General features: G+C 39.1%; 1 long non-coding RNA gene across 2 annotated transcripts in view; it reads right to left on the bottom strand.

Moving 5' to 3' along the window:
* Positions 1-13: 13 nt before the first annotated feature.
* Positions 14-26,270, bottom strand: part of LOC112963800 — a 28,234-nt gene continuing 1,977 nt past the window's right edge. The window contains exons 1-3 of one of the 2 annotated variants that reach the window (XR_003252728.1): positions 25,264-25,384; positions 2,081-2,137; positions 14-1,529 (exon numbers count right to left, since the gene is read on the bottom strand). This is a non-coding gene — a long non-coding RNA (uncharacterized LOC112963800). Of the gene's footprint in view, positions 1,530-2,080; positions 2,138-25,263; positions 25,385-26,270 lie in introns of those variants that run through there. The other variant, XR_003252729.1, reaches the window with a different exon arrangement.

Genomic DNA, 26,270 nt, shown 5'->3' with positions numbered 1-26,270 from the left:
GCGAGCCTGCCGCCCTCCTGCTCGCGGCTCCGGGCGGCGTGGAAAAGTTCCACGTGTGCCCGGCTCCCACCTTCTTTTTCTAGTTTCCCACGGAAAAGTAATTTAATTACCCGTGCAGGTGGAGGCCCGTCCAGGAGAAGGAAAGCCAGCCAAGGAGAAATGACCTTTTCCATAGGAACGCGGGCCAGCGCTTTTAAGGGGGAGGGAAGAAGCTCGAGCGAACCAGAGAAGGGAAAACAAACACTGCCAAGTGGTCGGGGAGCCGGGGAAGCTTCCCCGGCCTCTGCCGGAATGGCTCAGTGCGGGCACAGCAGCGAAGGTAAACACCGCGGCCTTGATTCTGCAGCTATTTATGAGTCCCTTCCTTTAAGGAAGGCAATCAAAGCAGAGGGGCGCTTTGGCCATGAGCTACTGATTGCACCGCTCTGCAATTTTTCTCCTGTAATTGGAGCATTTTTGTGCCCTCCTTATATTTATGACAGCAGGGTTTTATTCCTATTTTACCAAATACAGCAGAAAGAAATGTCTAGAAAGATATTTAAAGGGCCTCTGCACACTTAACTATGTAGATCTCTACCAACTGAACAAAGTTCTCCAGAGATGGTTAGGATTAAGGTTTCTGTATTACACCTATCTTTAAAAGACAAAATGTATTTGTATTTTTAATTGACATCTAACCCTATAGCCCTGAAAAAACAAAACTACTGACAGTTAATTTGATGAAAAAAGCTTTTAAAAGGCTAAACAAGATGCATTAAAAACGCCTGCCTTGACAATCTTTGCTTCAGTTTTCAGTCTGGTCTGTGTACACTGTGACTTGAGCTGCACACATCCCACAAGTTTTCATGCAAGTCTCCACAGCCAGGTTGTTACAATCACCAACAAGGGCTGCTAGTTAATTAATACTTAGCTGTGCAAGGGCAGTCACCAGGTATTTTTGCATATAGCATCACTGCCTATAGACCCAGGATTAGCCCAGCATAAAGACTGATGAGAGCAGGACTCTTAGTTTACAGAAGAAAGAGGTGGGAGGGTATGACTGGGGTTTCTAAAGCACAAAGGTAGCAGATAAAGGGAATGCAGAACTCACCAAATGCCCAGATAGTAGAACCAGGGGGCACGAATGCAAACTAATAGGAGATTGGCTTGAAACAGTTAAAAGTACTTTACACAACAGGTAGTGCATTCTTGGAACTTGTTGCCACAGGAGAAGATAGGGGCCAATGGTATCAGCTGGTTCAAAACAGGATTAGACAAATTGGAGATGATAAACAGATACTGAAAGGGAGCAGGTAGTATACCAGTTGTAGATGCTGGGGGAGTATGAAGAGAATGAACTGCAGGAAGCAGCTGTAGCCATGTCTCTTCTCACCACTATGGTGTATGTCATGTGTAGAGCTGAGAAAGTTAACTCCTCCTCCTCCTCCTCCTCCAGCACATGCATATGAAATCAGTCAGAGTCCCTCTCTGCTCACATCAGGAGGCCAAATGTAAGGCTGAAGGTTGGCTGATTTGGAGATAATGCCCTTCTGCAATTACAGACAGGCAGGAGTTAATCCTGATCTTTACAAGGGAAAACATTTTCATGCAAAGCATTTGAGATGTCTAATACCTTAGTTGTGACCCTATGAAATACCATGCCCAAAGACACCATTTGCTCTGCTTTTCCGATGAAACAAAGCTGTTGAACACATGACAGGAAGACTAACATGATGCTTATTTTATTTGGAAATAGCCATCTTGGCTATACATATAAACTTGAGACAATACAGTCAGTTTCTGAGATGCAAAACATAGCTCTTACTGACAGCAATTAGTTTGTATTAGAACCATGCCTATAGTGGCAATATTACTCTATCATAGTCATTCTAGTACAGAGGCAGAGGGGCAAACTTCTATCATAGGTATATGAAACCATAGTTTGCACCCAGAGAAACTGCAAAGATTTGATTTTCAATAAGCTTGTATTTTATTAATGAATCTAGCTCTGTAGTAACGTGTTAAATTAATGGCTTGAATGAATGTTTTTTTCTGACGCTATTTGAATAGGTATGGCAAAAACTCATTTAGGAACACTTACTTGAAACTTGGCCCTCGTATTACAGTGCTGCTGGTGTATTTGCATCATAATATGGATCTGTTGAAAACAAGCAAAGTATAGCAGGAGTGTAAATTAATAGAACAGCATAAGGAAATAATTAGAGGACACGTACTGCCTGGCAGAATTACAGAAATACCTTGTATTTTGAAAGTAAGCCCTATGTTCTCACCACTAGACAAAGCAATTTGCCATGAAGGATCCATTCTTGTTCAAGCACAGACAAACATCTTGGCACCTAGCCTTCCCCTTCCTCCCGGTGTCCTTCTCCATTGGCTTCTTCCATCACACACCACCACCTCAGACTGCCATGCTCTGTCCTGGACAACAGTATCAGACAGCAATCGAGTCTGTTCATTAGTCATGGAATTACACTATAGAGGAAGGAGGGAAAGCCAGGGGGCACAAATGGGATTCCCCCTTTCTCCTCGTTAGCTCCCAGCTGCTGTTCTTATGCCAAGAGTGCTGGAAAACCAGGTTCCCAGTGCAGTGCCACAAGTGTCACATATTCATCAGATGAAGGGAGCCAGAAAAAGTCTTCGAGTCCATACAGAGCCAGAATGTGCAGGTGTTTGACGATGCACCAAGGGCCAATCTTCTCACATGATATGGCCTTTCTCTCCCTTTGGGGATCACCTATCTTGAGACCTTCACCCATCTGATTATTTCTTTTCTTCAGTAAACACTGGATTTTACTTCTAACTTTACATTACAGATCAGAGGTAACGAATTAGGTGGGAATTTTCTCCACATTGTATCACTTCTATTATTAGTTTTGTTATCTCTAATAGAGGAAGCAATCATCAGCTCAAAATAGCATTCCAATGAAGAATTAAACAGCAAAATCACTATCAACACTTTCAGTGAGGAATCCTCACGTTTTGGCCATCATCTCTTTGCTTGCATATTCACTGTCTCACTGCACTGTGTCCACCCTAGGCTCATCAGCAAGCCCCTATTCTGTTCATTTAAAGACCTTTTTCGGTTGTGTGACTTACATTAGGTAAATCTAGCTTGTATGTAAATTCTCTCATGTTTCCTTTCTTTATCACTATAAGCACAAACTGTATTTCTTAAGCATTTGGAAAGTACCTACCTTGTAATGTGTGGAATCACAACTAACACCTTAATATTAAGTTTGAAAGTACTATACAAAGCTGAAATTCAAAACCTAACAAAGTTGACATCAAAGGTGGGAATAGAAACTAAAAGCTCTGACTTCAGAAGATCAGAAGGTCTTCCCACTGGCCAATAAACTCACTCATCCTCACAAGCTTCACAGCGACAGGCTTTACACGTGCATCATGTGCCCCAACGCATTTCTTGTGCCCCTGTCTCAATTCTCTGATGGGGAAGCAGATGGCAAAACGACAGGAACAGTTCTCAAATTGATCAAGGATATCTTTGGACTCACTGTATTTCATATCTTCAATCATTACAGCCTACTCGAGTCCATTTTGCTTTGATAGTTGGCTTCTATGTTATTGGTTTGATTATCATTGTAATCTATCAGATCGTATTACAATGACACATTTAACACTAACTTTTGTGGAGGAAGAGGTAGATGAAAAGTATTATCAGCTGGGAAATATATGCCTGTGTTATGACTCACACCATAACTGCTGTATGGCCTTTTGCAAAACATTAAGTATATGATTGTAAAAACAGCAACATTTTTAGAAAAAATATTTCCACCTCATTTTCATTTTTAAATAGCTTCACCAGAATACATTTTTTATAGCCACACCCCAAATACAGGAGAGCTTTAGAGTACTAGTTCTCCTGAAAAAAAAATGTTTTTAACAGAACCATAATGGATTCTACCATATTATAAATCAAGTCAGTAAATCATGGAATTTTGGTAGGAGTACAGTTGGAAATCATTTATAAAAATATAAGTTTATGCACTGCATGTGCAAACTACTTGGAAGTGCATAGCAAAATAGGAGGAAAGAGTGAGGCCTGTGATACACAGAGGCTATCCTCACACAACAAGGGGCTACATCGCAACTTGCGTAACTTATTTCCACAGCCAGCCCATGCATGGGAGGACTCAGGATTTGGGCAAGTCACCTGAAGAAAAAGGCGTTGGTAATATCAGAAGCAGAATTTCTCTTTTGTGTTAGAAAAACTTCAGTACATTATGTTGAGCATGTAGACAAGCAGTTTGTTTGCATGGCTACATATTTGTTTTGAAATCTCAGGCAAAGCAATCACTCAATCACTTCCCTTTTCCACCTGGACACTCATAAAAAATCTGAGGATGTTGAAGTCACGTGTGGCGTGATAGAATGGAATTTGACTATCCGCTCTAGTGTGATTGACCAGTTTGCTGTCACATGTTTCAATTGTCTCTCGTTAATTTTTTCTAGTTCTTTTACTCTTTACAAAAGAAAACTGTCAGTAGAATTCACATTTGGCTTTTCTAACCCTTTTCTTTTTGCTGGATCAGGAGATCCTTTTCCAGCATGCAAGGAAATAACTTACCTGGAAAAAACACAAAGTTTTGCAAAGACTGCAATAGTTTCACATCCCCCTGCAGGTGATCTTTTAGAAGGAGAAAAGGCAATTTTTTCTCAAAACCCAACACAGTATCTTGGGCATTTCTTAATTCTGCAACTTTCTGATCTTTGAGCTTACCAGAAAAAATACAAATTAGAACAGCATTAATTTACAAGCAAAATGGTAACATATATAATGCTACTTAGAAATTCATCAGTCCCTGTCCATCTTTAACTCAGCTTCTTCCTTTTTCCCCATGTACTCCCATATCACTTTCCACAAGCATGTGGTTCTGTTAGGGGGTATGAGATGGTTATACAACACTTGTCCAGCCGTAAGGAAATTAAGGAAAGTTACTTTGGGGAGATTTTTCTGATACCTCAAAGACCATAAAAATAGGATTATACTGAACAATGTTCTCAACTTTCTCAAGAACATCATGTTTACGAAACGAAGATACACTTTCTGAAAAATGGGAGAGAAGTTCAGCATCTAGATATGAATTCTGCTAGGATCCTGGGAACTACACTTATTTCACATTCTGGGTAGGTCCAGCAAGTATACTATAAATTGTAATGTTTCTTTAATATGAAGATTCCTGATGTATTGTACCATAAGCACATTCCTAAGAAATCCCCAGCTGTTGAAGGAAGTGAAGCCATGGCAGCGCCCTTTCTTTCTGTAATACACCGTATACAGAGTTGGAGACTTTTGTTCGTTTGTACGCAGGGTCATACACTGTTAGAAGGCAGCGGAGAGCCTTTTGGGGCTCACAGGCAGTCCAAAGGGGATGTTCGGGGCAATCCTGCTGGCCACAGCTTCTCTTACATGGCAGCCTGTGGTTTCAAGGACTGCCCCTAACTCAGGTGGTTCCTTGTAAGCCTGCATACAGGCTTCCATCCTGAGAAGCAAGAAGAAAGCTAGAGTGAAATGAAAAAATCTTGACAAGAGCTGATTCTTGGACTGTCAATATATCACATGGAATTAATTCATTAAAGACAAATGTATTTTTTTCCATTTGGAGTTTGTTTTACTACAATCTTTGTTATGGAACTACATGAATTTTTGCAAAAGCTACATCTTATATTGCTCTGCTGATCTATCATGATGGAACGAAGCTGTGCCTCAACACCTGTCTTTGAACAAAGCACGTAAATTCACAGTTAAGGAGGGATATGAGTAACATTTCCTTGAGATGGTGGGGCTGAGCTACCTTAATAATTCTCTCTTTCTTAAATCATACTGGGGTAAAACTTACCATCACTTACAGCCATATCATTACTACATCATATCCAGCTATGACATGCTAGTTTTAGTTGTGAAACAAATAAGTAAAATATCATGCAAAAAGAAGCTTTCATCTAAAGTGCAACAAATACTTTTGCATTTCATACTATCTTTAATATTAACGATCCTTTTATCAAGACATTTTGCTGTGAAAAGAACTAAATGATTTATGCAATTCAGAAGAAGACAAAGATTTCAAAATAAAAATTTGATTTATGTTATTCTTCCATTCCTCCTTCTAGTGTTACCTTGGAAAAAAAAAAACGAAGCCTAGCAACAACAGATTTTAGCATAGTTGAACACACACTGCCTAGTACAATTACCCGCGGCCAGTTAAATGTCTTTTCCAGAAGATAAATACTTTATTTAATAGCAACAATTTATCTAAAAGTTGGTTCAAAATAATTAAAATTCCAAGCTCCATGGCAGTCCTTTTAAACATAAGCCAGCAACTTCTGCCAAGTGAAAGAAAATAAGCCTCCTTCTGGCATGCCCGAGCATCTCAGTGAGGTTGAGAAGTGTGCTGTGCCTTGAATCAGGAAAGTATTAGGGAAGAACTGTCTTTCCAGTATCCCTGTGCACTCTCTTGAGAGCCCGAACCAGCTACAAATTGAGTCATTGAGCTTTGTTTCAACAGGAATAGGAGCTCCCAATTTATCAAAGCAATATGCTAATTCTGCTATTTCAAGGGTTCTTGTAAGAGTCAAGTCAGTGGTAAAAAAAACTTAATACCCATCAGCAGTGCACATCCATCCTTAACAAATGAGTCACTTCAGCAGTGCTACCTGTTAACAAGTTAAAGGCACAAAGTTGAGTTTTTCCTCTTTGTTACTATCACTGAAGCCTGCCCGGACCAGCATTCCCTAAATTACCTTGCTCCTTTTAAAAATTACCTTTTCCCTCCAAAAGCAAAGTCTGTTATTCAATTCCTGTCCCTAATTAGCCCAGAGAATAGCACCGTGCTGACACAGCTATACTGCTTCCAAATCTAGAGCTGCTTCTCATGCCTTTTCTGAACACTTCTTGTACTGTTTTTAGAGTTGCACACCTGCATTTTGGGAAATAATGGAGAGAAGAATCTTTGATTCCTGCATTTATACAATTTGTGTCCACAAGATACTCAATAGAGACTTGGATAGAGGTCATTCCTGCAAAGATTGTGATCTTCTCCACATGCTGACTGCACAGCGTCTGGCTAAATGATACAGAAGCTACAGAGTCAGGGTTACCAACTGCAGTGGAGCTCTCGTCAAGTGCAGTAATGCAGCCTGCAGGTCTCATAACTGTGCAGCAATGTACAGTGAAGAGGACCTCAGTCCATCTACCAGGGCAGTGAAAGATTCTGCCAAGCACCCTTTTCCTCCTTACCTGACCACGCAGGTGCTTGCTCCCAAATGTGACAAAAGCGAGAGGAAAAATAAAATCACTACTGCCCTCTGGTATCCCATATTACTACATGCGGTAGACAGTTTTTGACAGTTAATGATTTGACAAGTCTTAGGGAAAAAGAAGAGGAGGGTGGCATTTCCTATGTATTACAATCGTATCACTACAATATCTTCTTGTGGAAGCCGTGCAGTAGATTCCAGCTAAATTTTATCATTTTAAACAGCATAACTAGTACAGTCTGATCTCCAGTAAGCTTAGGCCTGGCTGTTGCCTGAATTATTTTCAACTTTTTTATCCCAGTTCTGCATCATGAATTCATCCCTTACTGATGACAGAAAATTCACACAGGAGAAAAACTTAAACTGAGAACTAAATCCAGTGTTTTATAATGTATGAACTCCCACTGAGGTCTTCATGGAACACAGAGTCACAGGGGATCTGTCTTGTGTGGATTCTTTGATGTCCAATAAAGGTCAAGTTTATACTGCATTCTTTAATACAGCATCAGTCTGTCTGTCTCTTTTTCTCCCTTTTTGAGCAGAACTCATAGGTATGTCATACCTTTGAGATTTCTACATCTCTGTTGGCTCAAGAAGTTATTATAAGGGACAAATAACATGCAACAACAAATGCATGCAACAACAACATCATTCTTAAGAGACCACGCTAGGAAAGAAAAAATAGTAACATATATATTTTAAGACTTTTGAACATGTAAATGTTATTATTCTGTAGTTTGTATTAAAGTACTTCAAGCATTAAGTTTTACAAATGCACACAAAAGATGTTATCCTTACTGAAAACTGTATGTTAATACAAAGTTAGTACTCATGCAATTTTGTAAATAGATTATGAAAGAATTTAGCTTGTTCACTCCTTTCAGAAAACTAGGTTGGTATACATCTATAACTGATATAAAAGCATTTTTGAATAGTTTTAATATTCCAACAGAAAATGTTACCGCCTACTTATGTATAAAATTAAATAGAGCACAGTGGATTGTGGTGATTATAAACATTCAGTTTTAGACCCTATCTGAGCTTATTTTGTTCCCACAAACATTTTTCAATGAGGAAAAAACAGTCTTTTTTTATTTTTTTTTTAAACCAGTGACATCAACACTGACCACTGCCAGTTACCAAGTTTCAGAAGGAGGAATTTTCTCCCTTTGCCCTCAGTACTATATATATATATATATATATATAGTAACAATATGAATTATCCAAGTATGGAATTATATATTAGTTTATGTATTTCATGATTTATTCCTGAAATAGCTATACCAGCACTCAGCATGACAGAAGCTGTACGTGCACAAGCACACATGTGCACATACACACACACACACAATAAAAAGGCAAAATTTTAGCAAGTCTCCCAAATACCAAGAAAATACCAGATGAAAGAAGATAGATGCTTTTATTCTAATTGTGCCTTATTTCAGTTTTTCATCCCTATTTAACTAACCCATGTTATGAGAAAAGGCAAACTTTCTCATTTCAAGAGCTGCATCAATCTCTCTAACAGATAAGAACAGTCCTGCTAATGTATTTCAGGCCATCAAGAAACTCTGCAGGAGGGAAAAGGAGAGTGAGAGGCAGTGAGAGAGAAAGAAAACATTATTTTTCTGCTCCTGTTACTGATTACTGCAAAAATTGGAAAAAGTGCTGGACATCTACATAAGGATGTTTACATAAGGAGTACAGTGGTAAAAGCAATACCCTTCTAGAACATTAGACATACTCACAAATAGATTGGATGTTTCCCTGTTTTGTTCGGAGAGGAGAAGTGAGCCAGGCATGTTAGAATCTGGTGTGCCTTTGGATCCGAGACATGTACTGTTTAATCACCCATGTAAAGATCACTCTGGTCCGTATAAGGATGGAATAATCAATAAATATTTTCCTAAATGCAGGGATTATTTCTCTGCTAAAACCTCCATGAGAAAAGTCACTCCTGAAGGGCTAGGAAAAGGCAAGACCACAGATCTACTCCATCTTCAGCTGTCAAACAGCACAACTGATGGTGTGTATGCTGGGGCTTTTATAGGCCAGCATGAAGTACGTCAACACAAAATCCTATTAAAAAAAAAATCTCAAGATGGACACTCCCAAAATCATAAGATTTGCTTATATTACTAATTTTATAGTCATTGATTATTCTGAGTTTTGTTTGAGGAGGAAGCTTGGGTGGAGAAAGCTAATTTTCCATCAGGAGTTTATAGCTTTTGAAGGAAAACTGCCAGGCTTCTAAACATGTGACATTTTAGGGGGTCAAAATCCAGTCTTAAAAAGCATGAGCAAACCTTCTCGTAAGTGATTAGAAATGATTCCTACCTTCTGGAAATTATCTTTCCCCTTATGTGTTCATATTACTCCATTTGCTTTAGCAGCCTTCTCCTTTCCCCCAATTTCCCTGCTGTTCCTAAACATCACCTGTTTCCGCCCCTTCCTCCACATCTTTCACTGTCTTGTTCTCCTTACAGTTCCTACGCACCAAAACTTGGTCCCAAAAGAACTGTAAAAATGGAACTGTAAAACACATAGGACATCATAATGAGAAACTGCTTCACTTTCAAAAGCAAATTGATTGTAAAGACACAATGATCACGCTAGCTGTAACAGGAAACAGCCATTTTCAATACAAAAAAATTCACAAGATGGCAATATCTAAGGACATAAGGAATACATTACTGGTCAGACCAATGATTTATCTAACTCAGTGTTTGAACTCCAAGAGCAGCAATAGGAGAAGCTGGTGAGGGGAAAGCATGCCTCTGCCTTTCTACTATTTATTCCTCTCGTATTCCCCCAACATCTACAATTGTTATGCTAACTATTGCCTTTACTTTATGGACCTGTCATAACGAATTTGTCTAATCCCTTTTTGATCAGCTGACACAATCTGCCCCTACCCTGTCTTCCTGGGGCAAGGATCTGATCTAGAATCTGTTCTGTACTTTCTTTCAAGTCAATCACCTACTAGTTTAAATTTATGCCCCCTCATTCTATTCTGAGATTTGGTTTTGTGTTCAAACCTTGACCATAACTGCCCTGCCTCCTCCTCTCCAGACGAAACACTGCAGCCTTTTCAGTCTGAGCATTTCATCATCATTCACCAAATACTTCATACAGAGGAGCACTGCAAACATTTAATAATTGTTCTATCATCTTCTTCACTTAGTCCTCCAAAAATCTCTGGGTTTTTGAAAGGGATGAGGAAATACTTATTAAAGAGAATTTACACAGCCTTTGTCTGCCCTGTCATTGGGCCTAGCAGTCACTATCTCTACCTTTTGAAGGCTGTGAAGGGCAGAGTAACAGTTTCTCAAAGAAAATATGATTAACTACTGCCATAATATTTTTTCTTTTTAAAATACATCAATACCCACATTGATTCCCAACCTCTCAGTCTCTACTGCAGCATATTTTGCATCATGTAATATTATTGCTCCCCTATTCAGGAAATACGAAAACTGACAAAAAGACCAGCCTTAATGTAAAGTGGTGTAACAGGAAAGGAGGATTAGGTACCTGTCTTTAACTACTTTCAGTGACTCAGTAAACCTGCTGAGTCAATAGTATGATCCAGTACAGGAAAATGTACCATTACAGTGAAAAATTTCTTTAAACCAAGAGCCTTGCATGAACAAGCTTCTAATTTCTAATAAAATCTATTAGATTAGCATTTTTTTATCCATAATAGTTTATAATGGCTTATGTAGCGCAGCAGAATCTTTAAGAGATGCTAGTTAGAATTACAAAAGAGATCTTCACAAATAAATGTTTGAAGTAGACACAATTCAGCACTAACCCTATTGATCTTTAAACAACTGCTGTGCTTTGCTTTTATAAATAAAACCGACAAAAACAAGGTAAGCTAAAGGTTTCACACATCAAAACGTAACCTGTCCTAAACATGGCTTAAACGTGTATTACAGTTTGCATTAGCTAAAAAAGGCTAGAAAAGGAGAGAATGTGGAACAAAACCTGTTACAAGCACGTCTCTAATTTTAGGTCTGCCTGATACCAGTTGCTGAACGCATAGCGCAGTGGAGCTTTAGGAACTGATAGAAGCATTTGCATAGTGCAGGTTTTGTTCATCTGTGAACACTGGCCACGCGCAGTAAACACTTGCCTAGTCATAGTGGTGACTACATGCATCAAAACTCCATTTCAGCTTAGAATCAGTGTCTGCTTAAAGGAAACAAAACCTTTGTAACACAAATACAAGATTTACCCAGCCTACAACTTTAGGAAACTGCTTGCCTGCGGTTCGCATATGATTCTGAGAGATGACCTGCTTCTTATTTCCTGGATCTAACCTATTAGGTGTTACTTTGGAGAATTTTGAGTTCTAGCATCTACTAAACTGAGATGAGAAAACACCAGAGCCGGTTCGGCACTAGGACCCAGCACGGAGCTAAGGAGTGGAAGGGGTGAGCAATATGCTTCCCATGATGTCTGCAACTCCGTCCCCATGTTGACTGCCATCCTCAAACCTTTTTCACTGCAGGAAAAAAAAAAAAACCACACTATGCTAAAATACAACTTTAACATCAATCTAGTTAAACAACAGCAAGAAGCAAATAAGTTTCCATAGAGAAAGATGGGCTTCTAATCAGAATTAGGAGTGGGTTTGGCTTTCAGCTATTTTTGAATTATAACTTAATAAAAGCCGCAGTATAAGCTTCCTGTTCAAGGCTGGCTGCCTTGGGGTTCCCCTCCAGACAGCTCCCCAGCACCCTCTCGAACAGCTAGTACCCTCTTTTTACGTCCAGGGTGAAACAACAACCCCTTCTTACCGCTGTGAGCCAGCAGCGCTCCAGCCACCTCACGCAGCGTTACCTTTTAAAGTCATTATGTTTCTGTTACTAATTGGACATGTGTAAATCGTAAATGAATTGTCTGTGCTGTAAAAGCTGGACTGGGAAGACAGGATACAGCATAGCAGCCCTGAACTTGATAAAAACATGCTACCAAGATTTCATTTAGTGCGATAATTAAGACTATGCTTTTTGAACAGGTTCCCTTTAGCACAGCAGTTCCCCAAGCAGGATCTCAGCATTTAACCACTGACAACGTGAGCTCAATGAAGCTCAGCTACGGAAGCAGTCATGAGCCTGAAAGCGGGTTAAACAGCACAAGGGATTAGGAACTGCTGCTCCTGCTGATACCCTTGAGTTAAAATATGAAGGGTTGGGATTCACACCAATACCCGCTGCTTTACCTATAAAATTTCAGAAGAGCCAAGAGTTATACACCAGTTAACCCTCGACTCACTGTTTCTGCCTACACATCAGTACTACTGGATTTGTTAATGGCTGGCAGTTTTTTGAAATTAGCTCCAGCGCTGCCGACCAGCGCTGCCCTTTGGAACATCTTCCTTCACATTACTTGTCTGCTGTTGTAGTCTCCTACTGAAGCAACCTTGATGTTTTTCACCTTCTCACTTTCACTTCTTTTCCCTGACTTTTCAACCATTAGCCTCACCACTGGGTGTTTTTTTTCTTTGTGATTTTGTGAAAAAATGATAGCCAATGCATAACAGCTTTACAGTAGAAATGGTTCCACAAAGTGGGCTTGATTTTTCTCCTCTGATTTTGTGGCGGAAAAGGCAATGAAGGACATAGACTCAAGAGGGATCAAGGGAGGAGGTTTATCAGCTGAAACACAACTGGAAAAGAGTTAATACCTGTTCACATCTATGTTTCACCTGAGCTGTTCAACTTTCTTGGAGCACTGGGAAATCAATAATCCCAGATGCTCTGCAGTACTAACTTTCTACTGCCTGTTTATTTCTGAATCAGACTCCCAGTGGGTCCTTCTCTCTTATTCAAAATGCACTGTCCTTCTCCTTCCATTAGCCTGGATTATCTACTTTGAAAAATACTTACAAATTTTGGAAAAATCTGCCTGGAATAAGTATCAAAACCTTCTGCAGTTAGGTTGGGCCAATGTTTGAATGCTTCAGAAAGTGTTTTCTCTTGGGGGGGGGGGGAGAAGGGGTTTCTGCCTGCTTATCTGGATGGACTTAAGGTTTATTTTCTACTTTTCTTGGATTTCTAGGCTTCCAACCCCTGAAGGGTTCTGCAGTACAGCTCTGCTTGGGAAGGCTGGAAATATCAAGTGTTTCTGTACAAGCAAGATGCAAAGTCTGTGTTCAATATATGCTGCCTGTGAATAGATCCTCCAATGCCAGTAAATCTCACCATTCCTGAAAGCACAGGCCTTAGTCATGCTTGTACTGCACGATGCCTTCACATGCTTTGTTCAAGAACACTACAGAGAGAAACAGCCCTTCTCTAACTGCACAGTATTTGTACAGCACCCATGTTGCACATGCATCAGAGTTGCTGCACATCTGTCACAGCTGCTGTGTCCCTAACGTAGGAGTCCAGCGCTCCCAGGACATATGGGATGTAACTACTCCACGTTGCACGCGCCAAACTATTGTTCTGGTGTGTACAAGCAAAGCCAACTGCTTTCAGAGGCATCAGTCTTGCTGTTCATTCACTGCACAGCACTTTTGTATACTCTCTCTCCTGGAAATTGCAGGCAAGAATACAAAAGGTCTGTGTTTAGAAAGCATCAAAAGAAAGCTTTTGCTATTAACACTACAAATGGCTAGCTAATAAATTGCACCAAATGAGGTGTGCATGACCATCTGTGAGAGCAAATCAGAATCCCATGTCTTCATCTGCTCTGGACTGAACAGTAAAGTATGGACCATTGCCTTTTACCTAGACCATGCTCAAAGACATCTCTTTTCACATGTATTGTGTACAGGACTGTTCCCAGAATCTTACTTAGATGTCTGTCTCTTTTCAGTGGCTAAGCAAGAGACATGTCTGAATATGGCCCCAGGAATCTAAAATTGGTGAATATTTTACAGTCACATTAAAAAAGCACATATAAAGAAGAGGCCTGCTTAACTGGAATTTATCCACAGCTGCTAGTGTAATAGGAAACTAAGTTAATTAAAAACATCAGCAGCTATAGGTAACATGGGAAGTGGAGTAGATAAATACAAAATGCACACAACTTTTATTATAAACTTTCAGTATGACAAAGAGAGGCTCTTGGTTTCCAGGACTCTCAGTCTAGACCGTTGTGACAGGGACTAATTTAGTCTTCAATAAAAATAAAATGAATTCACTACATCATGCAATACTCAGCTGTTAGCTTATTTTGATAAAAAACAAACCCCAAATCCTGTTAACGTTTCAAATCAGGAAGGCACTGTAGCTCACTGGTAGATGAATGAAAGCCATTATTCTAATTCTGCTGGAATGAAACTGGAGTTGTATAGGACAATTCATTTTACCAGCATTATTACAGATGTTCTTCACGACCCTGAGCAGCTCCCTTACCCTCTCCATGCCTCAGATACTTCCTCTGAAATGAGATAATACTTACCTCTTTCCCAAGGTGTGAAGCTCTGAATGATTATCTGTGAAATGCTTTATTTTTACTGTTTAGTTTTGATGGAAGATATTCTCATTGTAGGTATTATTTACTGAGTCATATACACCACTCAAATGTACCAAAGAAGTAAGCTGCAAAAATGCACACTGTATTGTTACAGTACAGTATTATACAGAGAAATGAAATACAGTGATTTTTAACAGAGCTAAAAAAAAAAAAAGATACTAAGATGGTGAAAAAAGGGGAAAATAGTAGGGAAAAACTCAACTTCCCAGTTATAGCATCCAGGCTGTGTTTGAGTTTACACACTGAAAACCTGACTTACCAACACTTAATTTACCCCAGAGAACTTTTTCTAAGATATTTTCCTTAACTGACCAAATGATAGATCTTGCTACCACAGAGCAGGAACCAAAGAGAATACTTCCTAGAACAGCTACTATAAATATGATATCATGTTAATTAACTTCTCTGTTGCAATATTCAAACCCACTCAGTTCCAGGTCTCAAAATGTAGCCAGAAAGCAGATGTTGGTAAAGCTGGAAGGAGTGATGCCATTAAGCTCAGATACATTCTCTCCTAATATGCATTTCCCTTACAGAACCAAAAGAGGTGAGTGTTTTCTTACATATATGCAGATATCTTTTCATGATGTAGCTAAAAGTGTTAGCTAGCTTTTCTATAGTTTTTCTATGAAAGTAGATTTGTATCCCAGGCCACAATTCTATAACTGGAACAAGAGGTCATAAGTTTTCCTTTATTTCACTATCTGATTAACATTACAATGGAAAGTATAGATAACATGCTTACTAACCTTTCTGTTTTTTGAAACAGTAAGCTGTTGACTTCAAGCAAAAGCATTTGTAATAAGCTTAATATTAGTCTCATTTTTTATTTGGTTATCTGCTTGGTGTAAGAGAACCTGTTTCTCATACACAAAGCAACAATCCTTTAACAAGTACTAAAACGGAAAGTTTCTCTTTTGCAGGTATTTCACCCGAAGTGGCTCATTCAATCAAGGAAGGTTTTTAAGCAGATAGTGGAGCTTCAGCCTTGACTAAGTGACAATAATGAGACTAGACAGCTTAAAACCTTGATATTGTTTCTGCTTCATACCCAAGCTGACACCCTACTGAGATCCTTCCACATTTGCCTCTCCTTTATGGCACTGCAAAAAGCACAGCTCATCACAAATAACAACATTAATGAGATTCTATTGGGATTGCAATACATTTTTCTACTGGGACCACTTGGACACTACCATTTGCCTAATTATTCCTCTCCCAATTAATTCGACTGGCGGTTGCAGACCCTCAGTTACATAAATATTCTCCTGTGTTTGCTCAATTAAGTGGAAAGATTCCTGTAACCAAATATTTTAACATGGGGATAAAAACAGCTGCATAGCCTACACTCAATACAGAAAATATTGGAGCTCTCTAAAGAAAAAAACTAACAAAGCTCTTCAGAATTCTTCCCCCCCCCCAATGTAAGTATTTGGTTAAAATTTTTTAAAGTATATTACAGATTTTTTTACATCTTTCAGGACTAATAAGAGGTATCAGATTACTAGTGACTACAAAATAGTATCTCTTTGGATAGCTACATTACAAGGAAGGTTAGTACAACTTTACTACACTGACTGATAGCATTCAAGTCTTTAAGGGTTTAGAAAATAAAAGAGTTCAGCACTCTGTTAAGTTATTGAGCACTTGCAAGCACAGCTAGGAAGGACAAAAGTACTCGGTGTATAAGCACATTTATTTGTCTTCATGGCTTCCACTCAAATTCAAGAGAGACAGCTAACTCATTTCCCTAACTCTTACGGGTCTACAGTGCTGCAATATCAATCTCATCTGATGAAGTCTGGTCAAAATCTTTTTTTTTTTTTTTTTTTTTTTTTTTTTTTTGGAAATTCACAGAATGAAATTCTCTCAGTAGTAAAAGGAACTCAACCCTGCAAAAGACAAACTCACCACAGCTGACCACAGGGGACACTTCAAGTAAGAGTTAAGAGACTATTCAAAGCTTCTGTACTGACAGAGCATTATCATCCCAAATATCCCATCCCAAATAATGGAATGTCAAACTACAGGCCTCCTATGTAAGAAGGTCTTGGGATAACTAGTGGTGACTATCATTCAGTTAGATCATGGATTAGAAAATTCTAAATATCCAGAAAGATGCCCATTATTGGGAAGCAAAACTAGAATAAGTGTTTTAACAACTTCTAGTACATTTTGACAGCACTGGTGACTACTGTATTTTTAAAATAACCACCTTACAACACACATACAGACTGCTGACAATGCCTCTATTGACCTTCACTTATCACAAACTTTTTAAATTTCCAGTTGGAAGCCATCAGCTTTGAAAAAGCTGTTAAATATTTTAATGAGGTGCAGGTTTAAACTTCAAATTTTAATACTCAGAATGAATAGCAGTTGATAACTATCGAGCTCAGAGACTATGTAACACATATTACTTCTTAAGAACACAAAACCGATTATTTCACGTTACAAAACAGAAACAGGTTTTTCCTTCTCTGGAACTGTAATGTTATTTCAACATCAATTGGCTCTGTGTTTTCTAAAGGTACATTATCAATTCTGTTTCCAAAGGTATTTTATCAATGCAAAAGCTTTCAGCTGTGCCAGTTCAGACTGCAATTAAGAAAAAATCCTGCCAATTAATCAAAGAGCATCATAAGAGGTATAAAGTCCATTCTGAAGGACACATGCCAGTTAATGTAAGATTCTCGTTTGAGTGTCCAATAATGAAGTGCATTCTATTACTCAGCTTTCCTGCTTCTTTGGAATTGTACAAATAGAACTCCTCAGTAGGTTAGGCATGTATTTTACGTAATTCTTCACAACGTAACTAACCTACCTTAAATCCCAAATATGGATGGAGAAGATTATAAACACATAGCAAAAAAGAATGCTTTGAATTTTTATCTTAATACTTGTGATCCAGGAGAAAATCTTGATAGCATAATCTTCCTTAAAGATCAGGTTCCTTACAACCAGGTATTTTGCTCATTCAATGAAAATAAGTCATTCAGAATGTTCTTGTTTTGCCTTCATCACAAAGACAGTCTTAGTCCTTAAGACAAGATGTGGACACGACTTTCCTTTAAATCTAATCTCACCCTTGGTATTCAGGACATAAATAAAACTTCCTTGGAGCTCCTTTCCACCCCCATTGCCTTCTACAACCACTGTTTTTCTTTTAGTTCCCAATGTATGTCACTCCAGTCTTCAAAACGGGCAAGGAGGAGGACCCAGGGAACTACAGAGGCCAGTCAGCCTCACCTCGATCCCTGGAAAGGTGATGGAGCAGCTCATCCTGGACACCATCTCTAAGCATATGAAGGATAAGAAGGTGTTCAGGAGTAGTCAGCATGGATTTACCAAGGGGAAATCATGCTTAACCATCCTGATAGCCTTCTATGATGGAATGACTGGCTGAGTAGATGAGGGGAGAGCACTGGATGTTGTCTACCTGGACTTCAGTAAGGCTTTTGTCACTGTCTTCCATAACATCCTCATAGGCAAGCTCAAGAAGTGTGGGCTAGATGAGTGGACTCATCTGAGGAGGATGAGGTGGACTGAGAACTGGCTGAATGGCAAAGCTCAGAGGGTTGTGATTAGTGGCACAAAGTCTAGTTGGAGGCCTGTAGCTAGCGGTGTCCCCCCAGGGGTCAATACTGGGTCCAATGTTGTTCAACTTATTCCCTGATGACCTGGATGAAAGGACAGAGTGCACCCTCAGCAAGTTTGCTGATGATACAAAACTGGGAAGAGTGGCTGATACCCCAGAGGGCTGTGCTGCCATTCAGACAGACCTGGACAGGCTGGCGAAATGGGCAGAGAAGAACTTCATGAAGTTCAATAAAGAGAAGTGCATGCCCCTGGGGAGGAATAACCCCATGTCCCAGTACAGGCTGGGGGCTGATGTGCTGGAAAGCAGCTCTGCAGAGAAGGACCTGGGTGTCCTGTTGGACAACAAGTTGACCATGAGCCAGCAATGTGTCCTTGTGGCCAAGGAGGCCAATGGTATCCTGGGTTGCATTAGGAAGAACATTGCCAGCAGGTGGAGGGAGGTGATCCTCCTCCTCCTCTACTCAGCCCTGGTGAGGCCGTGTCTGGAGTGCTGGGTCCAGTTCTGGGCTTTCCAGTACAAGAGAAACATGGAGCTACTGGAGCAAGTCCAGTGGAGGGCTACTAAGATGATTAAGGGACTGGAGCATCTCACATACATGGAGAGACAGAGAGCTGGGACTCTTCAGGAAAATAAAAGGTTAAAAGAGCTAAACCTTCATTTTGTTTTATTTTGTCCACCTCAAAGAACTACAGGGTAACGGAAATCTGAGGAAGGAATAAGAAGGTCCATATTCAAGCAATTGGACTCCTTAATCCCCATGAAAATGAGGGAGAATCAAGTATCAGTAATGTGTACTGCCACCAGTCAGTCATTGCATCTATGATGCTCACATGAATTTTTACATTTCAAGCAAGACAGTTATGTATCTTGCAAGAAACTCTCCTACAGCTGACACAGTAATATTTGCTATTACCTGGGATTAAGGAGATCCACACAACAGTTACAAATATCCCCACCTTTTATTGTATGTGGTGGTAAGCTTTTTCCTCACTTGAGCATTTAATGCTATTTTTGACTTAAAACTCACCATCTTCCCCACCACTTTCCCATCACAGTTTTATCCAACTGTTCCCAAAGTGCTCCTATACTAACATTAAAAAAATGATACCCCGCAAATGGCAGTGCACAAAAAGCCACAGTCATACCTTCACACAACAAGAAGCCATGCAAAAATCTACTAGGTAGCTGCAATATACACCTAGGCCCTGAGAAACCACTGCATTTTACCTGCGATCATGAAGTTTGTCCTTCTCAAGAGCTAAACAGGACATTTACATATCAAGAGCACTCAGCAAAAAGCTATATTTGCAAGAACTACTCAATACTACATAAGGAATGAAAGTATGAAATGGAAAACCCCAGTGATCATACACTCATCCTTCAACCTCTACAGAAAAATATTAACAAGACAAAGCTGTAGTAGACCAAGTGCTGAAAGAACCACACTAGATCACCTCACCTAGTTTTCAAAACAACCTTCCAACTTAACTAAATTCAGTCAGAAACAGCTTTTTAACAGTTCAGAATGTTCTAAATTGTTCTAGATCTTGCCTGAGCAAGAAATTTAAGTTTGCTGGCATATTTCCACTACTGTCACAAACACCATGAAAACCAAGACTGTCAAAGCTCTCTGGTCTACATTTGCACTTGCCAGAATTTAATTGATTTCATCTCCTGTACGAAAGGCCCTTATGTTAATAATAAAGGCAAGTCTAAGTGATCACGACAAGTCAAAATGATTCAAAAATCAATACAGGCTAATCAATGGTTACAAAAAGAACTGGTAAGAAAGTAGTTAGGGTTAGGCTTCTATAAAACATGCTTCAGCTGGTTATAAAAGTCTAGTAATAAATTTACTGTAATACAAAAGGTACGAATAGCCCTTGTCCTAAAAACACCTAAGCAAGTGGATGCACATCTCGTACAAAGTTAAGCTAAACTAGCAGAAGACATTAACCACCTAAACTTGCCATTTGCCTCTGGCAGGATATTACAGCCTCCACTGCAGAGTCAGCAGACTGCTTTGTGAGCACTATCTAATCCTTCAGGCAAAAAAAAAAAAATAAAAAAAAAAAATAAAAAATCAGACAAGTTAGCTCAGATCACCAAACTGTTACTCACATCTGTCTCATTTTGCCTGAAGCAGGTTATAGGACACTCGCACCATCCCTTCTGGATGCCTTGCAGAAGGCAGAAATTACCAATGGCGAGAGGACTAGGAAGCTACAAGCCAGAGGGAAACAAATACCTGATGACAGCTTTATGAACCTAATGAACATTTCATTTGAATAGTGCCACTGTTACACAATCATCCCAATTGTCAGAGTTAAAGTTTAATTAAAGAGGAAGTTTAAGAACGTTAATTTGTGTCTGTGACAAAAGGTAATTAATCAGTCTGTTTAAAAAGCTGATTGGCCATAAATGACATGAACTATAGCAAATTAAATTTTTGTGCATTTCTACTGATATCATGTGCCTCTACATTTGTTCATTTCTACGGGTAAAAAGTGAAAGCAAATTCTATCCAATCTATTCAAACACCTCTGCACTGAAGAAAAGGGTGAATTATAAAAAAGTAACAGCAAATTCCCCCCCAAATCAATGAAGTTTGCAAGCATCTATTCTCCCTCATTTTTTCCAGGTTTGTTATTATTAGACGTCAGGAATGAATGAGCTTCATTTTGTTTAAAGATATGTGATCCCCTTCCTTTTCACCACATAGACAGGATCACTAACAAGAACTCATCCAAAATCAAGATTACACTTATCTATTAACAGTTAATCCAGGTTGTGGGTTAACCAAGCTACAGAAAGAAAGAGACTTGGCAGCTTGGGCACAGGACTGCACACACACAGCTCGCATAGCTCTGTTGTTTCCATGGCTGGTTGATGCTCAGAAACACTATTTAAGGTGAATGAACAATCCAAACTGCTTCACGCAGAAGCCAGTGTTGCTCCACTGTGTTCTTAAAACTGGAAGCATTCTGTACAGACACACTAACCTGCCCCTGAGCTCTTCAGCTTGAGCTCAGCGCTGGTTCCTCCGGACGTGATCCGGCTCTTGCGAAGCCACCGGCGTGTGCCTACCCTCGGCTGCTCAGCATTCCGGATTCTAGGAAGGCTTATTGGCTTGACTCAGCACAGTGTTAGGCCCACTGCTATAGTTTACAACCCACAATACTTGTACTATCCAGATTCTTCCACAACCTGGAATTTCAGCCTCACAGTTAATCCTGGTGATGGTGAATTGACTGTATATTAACTGTTGTGTATCAGTTGACATTCTCTCCAAATAAGAACACGAATTTAGCAACATGAGAGCTAACATTTCAAAAACTCAGTATTTCAATCAATTTCTAATTATATAAATCAAGTTACTCTTTTCTGAATAAAGAACAAAGTTTTAGCACACCAGAGTAGTTCCTAAATTTCCTCTGTGTGTAGTGTCTTGCCATTCTCTTTCCAGCTAATCTGACTGATCTTCTGTTTCCGCCCACTATTTAACAGCTAAAAGCATTTTCTGTTACAAGCTTAACATACGAAGCAAACTTATATACTGAAGTACGTTACAATAAAAAACCACAATTTTCTACGCGCACACACATTTAACTTTTAAATACTGCCATGTCTGATAGAATTTACTGGCAACCCAAGTATTACCAAAACATAAACTCAAAGAAATAGAAATGATGAGATAAAAGCAAAACAAATTGTGAAGATCAGAACCCATACTAGGACACTCAGAGGAAGGCAGGTAATTAAAATGAACTCAGTCTCATACCTCGGAACACTTAATCTATCAGTTTCTTAACTGCAAATTTCCTACTAAAAATTATTAAATGTAGATTTCTAAATATTTGAAAGAAAGATACAAGACACACCACAAAGAAGTGACAGAGGAATATCAGTGAAGAGTGCAGTCACAGTGTAGCAGATGTGGCACCTATGAAGCCCTCTTTATAGACAAAACCCTAGTTCTCGGTAGCAGCACTACCTGCACATCTCCAGAAGAAGTTACCTCTGGGTAAGAGCATGCAGCTTCTAGCTTACTACCCTTCATGGAACGACACAGAGCCAAGCTACCCTCCTATTGTGGCAGGGGGCTGAGGGAAGGAAGCAGGGAAGATGCCAAAGGAACGCTAGTTGTTCTACATGGCTCTTTCTACTTGTACTGTATAGTACTGGAGTAGTATATAATAAAAATAAGGAAAAAAACACTTGTAAACATCTGGAAGCTATCTGTTACATACGAAAAACTGCAAAACAGTCCGTCTTCTTTCTCCTCTCCTTTCCCATTTCTGTCTAATTCCTCCCCTTTTCCAGCCACATGCTCTTCCTGCATCTCTGGAGTTGGCTCTGGCAGTTGACTACACCATGAGCCAAATCAACTGTAACGGAACAAAAATGATCCAAAACCAAACATTTTCTGCTGGATTAGGAGATAGCAATTGGCTTGTTGATCACGTGGTCAGATGAGTGCCAGGCCTAGCACAAGGGACACGAAAGCAGCACACACTCCTTTTAGCATGAACAAATCATCAGCTTAGTTCATCTCTACTGTTTATATGCAACCAGAAGATAAAGTAAGAAAGTGCAGTGCAGAAGACTTTTTTTTTTTTTTTAAGGTTCATCTAATAACCTAATTTAGCCAAAATGAAAGATCAGTAGCAGCAGCATCAGATGTTTAATTTTGATGTTACCTTTATCAGCAGCGCAAAAGTGAACATTTTGACAACTATTGTGTCACTGTCTGAGATGTGACTTTAGATACAGTTTCAGGGAAAAGATGGTGTTTGTTGTGTTCAGAGAGCCAGATCTAGAACAACTGGTATTCCACAGAATCCTAAAGAGCATGTAGAATGAGTGGCTAACGAACTGTTCAGCTGATGACTTTACAGGACATTTTAAAGCTTTCACATACTGTCAAAGAGAACTCAGACTCTGAAACATACTATGACAGCATTTGGATATATCACTATAGGAAGGGATCACCCTCTCTAAACATTTTTGATGAGTTCTAAATGGCAATGACTCTTAAATGCCAGCAGTCATCAGTTTCAGCTGATAATTTAGTTTATTTATCTGTGAAATAAAGTTAGAATAACCCTTCTTCTTTCAGGTTATTACACTTCAATAAGGAGGCTGATAGAACAACCTACTCAGACAAAAAATCTGCTCATTTTCAGTGTTCTCTCATTCTGTTGTCACTGATGCTATAGCAGTGGATTGTTGATCCTGACCTAATTTGGGAGGATGCTTTCAGTAAATTGACTCTGAGTCCTGTTTTTATAATCAGCTCATACCAAACCAAGCTTTTAGCTCCATTCAATTAATATAAATGAGGGGAGATCTGGTATGAAATAACTTGCAGCTATGCTTACTGGATGAAATAGCAAACTTTCCACTGACATTTAAGAGGTCAAGGATGGCTCCTTCTCTGGTTGTACAAGAAAAATTTCACTCCCTAATCTGATATAAAACACAATCAGCTGGAGAATAAGCTAGAAATCAGGGACCTAAGGTTGCAGAGGATGGATGAAATAACCCTAATAATTCTTTTCTGGCTCTAAACAATATGAAATGCTAATAATATAAATATGTCTTTCTTTTTGCTTGACAGTAGAGATTAGAAGCAAGAATCCCCTCAAAAAACAGCAAGGGCAGCTATGCACCAAAGTCCACAGTCAGCAGGAGCTGGACATCTAATTTCTATTTGTATCCCTAAAAACTGCTCCTACTGTCAAGGCTACAATGTTGATTTGCCCTATTTGCAGCCACTAGAAGCCAGGTACCAATGCAACTTCACTGCAGCAAGATCTGGCATGCTAGATAAAGGCACTGTTTTACTATTGGCACTTACCTGTTTGCAGCCTGGATTAAAAAACAAAAAACACCAAAACTAACTTTGAATAAACACAAAGCATGTTCACATGACCACTGTAAGTCCCCAGAGGAGACAGACCTTAATGTTAACCCCTCTCACACTCATCCTCAGAATAGACCTGAAACACCTTTGCATCCCACATCCACAGGGATGGTGCTTCAGTGCTTCAGCTTGAATGTTTAGTTACAAAAAACAATCAGAAACCTAAAATAATAATGCCTAGTGCAGTTGTTTAATCTAAAAATAGCCCTGTAACAAGGATATAATTTATTTCCCACTGTCATGCACTAAGACTTTTATCTTAGGTCAGAACAAAAGAATTCCAGACTCATGCTTATATTAGATACAGACATCTTTTGGAATGAAGTAAAGACGGTAACTATTAATTATATGTTGGAAGGTTATTTATGAAGAGCAAGAAGTTCGGGGGAGGGAGGGGAAAAGGGGAAAGTTGAGCTTCTTTCCAAAATAAAAAAGCAAACTTTTTTAAATAGACAGGATTCTTTGTCATTTTATCTTTGCTTCTCTGCCAAGATCAGAGGTGAAGATCCTCTCTTGCAAGTCCATTACTGCTACAAAATTAATTTTTAAATCTATAAAATAAAAATATTATTTTCCAAAATGAACTACAAAATTTAAAATAAAAAAAAAATCCAAAATATCTGTCAAATCAACTGTGAGATGTACAAAACACTAGCTGAGAGCATCAGTTCAGATGTTCTTCCAAGTTCCTGAGGTTTGCAAACAAGAATGGCATGCTTGAAAGATTCTTTTAATAGATTCACAACAGTTGCAAAGTTTAGCAGGACATGAGCAAATACAACGATCATCATTTCAGAAATCAGATAAAGAAACCGACTCCCCCCAAACTCTATGATGCTACAGTTTCAGTTAACTATCCACTAGAACACAAATATAAAATAGGCCTTTAAAACAGCCTATCCAAACAATACGGGAGTTTTCAGGAATCAGTCATTTTACTGACTGCCCCAGACGGGGCTTCGATTACCTGCTAGAAGAGCCCACCCTTTGACTCGGTCTATCAGCACCGCAATCCTGGTGCCACCCCATCGGGAAGGCTGACTGCTGTTTCCACAGTTGCTGTGTCATACATTTATCTTTTCCAGACTGAGGCCTGGGGGTTCAAAATAACCAGAGTTGTAAAGTTTTTTTTTTTTTTAATTGCTGTTCTAATTAATTTAGTAGCTTTACATGTCGATTGTTTCATTACAAGCTAATTTTTATTACATATTCTCTTCTGTAATATAGAAATTATAGTCTTTATGTTCAAAGCAATACTCCAAAATAGAAGAAAGTTTTTTTTAAAAGTGCATTATCCCCCAGAGCTTGACAAACAAAGTTATGTAAACAAACATGTACTTCTTGGCCTCCAGAAACTAGTAAGTCTTTCGTCTATTTTTTTCTATAAGTCTGATATGTTTGCTAGGTACCAACAGGGCGAGCAAACTGATAGCTCAAATCTTTCTTTTCACTATCTACTATTGCCTGCATAATATCAAGACTGTCTTTTGTCAAAGACAAATGAGGCTATTTCATTTAACAAAACTTTTTTTCACTGCATCCAACAGTTTTAACCTGATAACAACAACAAAAATTAAGACTAACGTTAACTGCCAAGTCAACACCCCAATATTTCTAGTCATTCACAACTAAAAACAGTGACTGCATTGTATGATCTTACACCTTATACTTTGCTATCCCCCCCCCCTTCTTAACAGTACAAAACACATAGCACAGATGCTTAGGATCTAGTATATTCCCAGTGAAACTGCAGATTATGGCAGCATCTACAACTATCTGCATTAAGACATAAATGGATCATAATTTAGCAGTTAGTTTGCTTATGCATGGAAGGTATTACAAATCACCCATATGATAAGAAAAGTTAAATGTGTGCAGAAGGTATTTAGGGGATAATATCTATATGAATCTATATCAGAAACCAGATATGCTTTTAACTTCGAAAAATGAAAGTCCACAGCTGCATTCAAGAAA

This window comes from Apteryx rowi, unplaced genomic scaffold (genome assembly GCF_003343035.1).
Source record: "Apteryx rowi isolate R43461 unplaced genomic scaffold, aptRow1 scaffold_177, whole genome shotgun sequence".
Lineage (NCBI taxonomy): Eukaryota > Metazoa > Chordata > Aves > Apterygiformes > Apterygidae > Apteryx > Apteryx rowi.
The sequence above is the reverse complement of the archived record's forward strand: the minus strand, read 5'-3'. Positions and strand labels throughout refer to the sequence as shown.